The sequence below is a fragment of the Penaeus monodon genome, chromosome 17, assembly GCF_015228065.2.
Source record: "Penaeus monodon isolate SGIC_2016 chromosome 17, NSTDA_Pmon_1, whole genome shotgun sequence".
Lineage (NCBI taxonomy): Eukaryota > Metazoa > Arthropoda > Malacostraca > Decapoda > Penaeidae > Penaeus > Penaeus monodon.
This window is the reverse complement of record NC_051402.1, coordinates 47,435,875-47,438,374: the sequence shown is the minus strand read 5'-3', so window position 1 is coordinate 47,438,374 and position 2,500 is coordinate 47,435,875. Positions and strand designations below refer to the sequence as shown.

Here is a 2,500-nt window from a genome sequence, read left to right as displayed (position 1 = left end):
CATATATACACATTATATAATACTAACGCGCCCATACATACAAACATAAGTGTAAAATACACACTTATGTATGCTTATGCATTTGCAATGTACACATATAAACATATGAATATAAGCATATCATCCACAGATTTCTCTCATTATCTTAATGCTGATATGGCCAATGTCAAGGTCTCGTTATCGAGAAGTATATGTTTATTCCTGTACCTTCTGAGGTGCTTTACTTCGCTCCTTGCCAAACTCTGGTCGTTACTACCATGCACTCTATCAGTAACCCAAAACTGCGCATGTATGTATAATATCGAACAGTATTTTCTGTCTTCCATTTCTTTATGGATTCATGATACCGAAGGGTCAGATCTTGGCAGTTTCTATAAGAATTGGTCATCCCTCATTTCTATTTCGACGTACCCAGCTGAGGTCTCCACGACTTCGGTAAACTTAACCTTTGCTCTATCGGTAACTACTCCAACTTTCTATATATATATATATATATATATATATATATATATATATATACATACATACATATACATATATATATACATATGCATGCATACATACATATATGTGTGACTTCTGCCCAGCATCTTGTTATTACAAATATAATCATAAACGTAAGATCCATCCTTTGCATCAATAGTTTCACGTTTCGCTGGTCGGAGGGTCATACATATATATGTATATATGTATATGTATTAAAATATACATGTAAAGTTGCATAAATATATATATATATATATATATATATATATATACATATATATATATATATATATATATATATATATACTGTATATTTTCAGGACCCACGGTCTTAGTGGTTGTTACTCAACCACCTAATTACCACCACCAGCACTGCTGCGCATGCGCGTGAGCTGGTGATGAGGTTTACCTTTAATAGGATTAGGGGTAAAGTTTACAGGTTTATGTAGACTTTAAATAGGTAGGATTGGTGGTGGTCTCTTTGTTTGTTTCTTTGTAAATATATTCCTTAAGTAAATAAGCATTTTTTTTACTTTATTCTTTCTTTAGAATATAGTAAACTGAATTTATTGAATAAAACGAAAGGTGTAGTTGAATTAAGTTCCGAAGAACATTGGCATATGTGATTAATATACATTCTATTACATTAAAATAACTATTATATATCAAGTGACTATATAAGATGCTTAATTTACTGTCCAAATAACAAAAAATATAATGGAAACGTCATCTAAGAAAAAGGTATAATAACAAGATGAAGCATGCTCTGACCTAACGATGATTGTGCATTCTGAACAATCTTTATCTACGATGGGAGTTGAGCTTGGCCATATCGTGCCAATGTGTAACTGTATTATATTGTGATAATATACATATCTATGTATATGTATACAAATATCTGTATAAATGTATATACACATACATACAATTCTATATATCTACTTATACAATATATACACATTTATAAATACATGCATAAGTAGTATATGTGCATGTGTAAATGTATATGTATATATGTATTATGTATTTATATATATATATGTATGTATGTATATATATGTGTATGTGTATATATGCATGTATACACATACATATCTTTATATATGTATACAGATATATGTGTGTATGGTGTACACATACATGTTTATGTATGTGTGTTTGTGTGCGTGTGCGCTTATTCGGATGACCTAAAATAGATAATAATCCCATAATACCATAAATCCAAAATGTGTCACTGTAGGAACTGGACAGTTAATTAACAAACACCTTTAACTCCCCTTATGTCAACTCCTTAGAATTAGGTACATGTTGTTTTACAACCACCATACTAAGTAACCAAATCATTAAAGATTTCAGCAATAGAATCCTCTGTCCCGTAAGGGGATCGAACCCTCGACATCCGCGTTATTAGCACGGCGCTCTAACCAACTGAGCTAACAGGCCGATATAGAAAGCATTATGAAACATTTGTTAAATGTAATTATATACTAAGGCTGCATTCGATGTTGAGACCTATCACTGATACGTATACTGGCACAGACATCTTGTCTAAAATATGTAACATCTACCTAGGCTATATTAGTTCACTTCAGTTGGCAATAAAACGACGGTCTTATCCTCGATATACAGGTTGACACATATTTGTATGAATATGCTTTCATACAGATAGACAAGAGAGACAGACATTAGTAAAGATGAAGACACCCATATAGATAGAGATATATGCAGATACGTACGTACAATATATCGTACTCAGGGAATTTACTTGGAAGTGGTAGGTAGGTTTGCCTGTTGCTATTACTAAGGTTATGCGATAAGCGAAAAGGGCCAAGGATATCTTCCAAATTTGAATATCACCCCCACCAAGATAGACATGAATTGAGTGGGGTCTTGTTATGGAATGATACTGGCTGTTGCTGTTGAAAGGTGTGTGTGTGTGTGTGTGTTTTATACATACATGTATACATGTAACTTTATATATATATATTATATATAATATATATATATATATATA

The 2,500-nt window shown here is 31.9% G+C and overlaps 1 non-coding gene across 1 annotated transcript; it reads right to left on the bottom strand.

The window, feature by feature from the left end:
* Window positions 1–1,855: 1,855 nt before the first annotated feature.
* Trnai-aau lies at window positions 1,856–1,929 on the bottom strand. The gene has a single exon. It is a non-coding gene; the product is annotated as a tRNA-Ile (tRNA).
* Window positions 1,930–2,500: the final 571 nt, after the last annotated feature.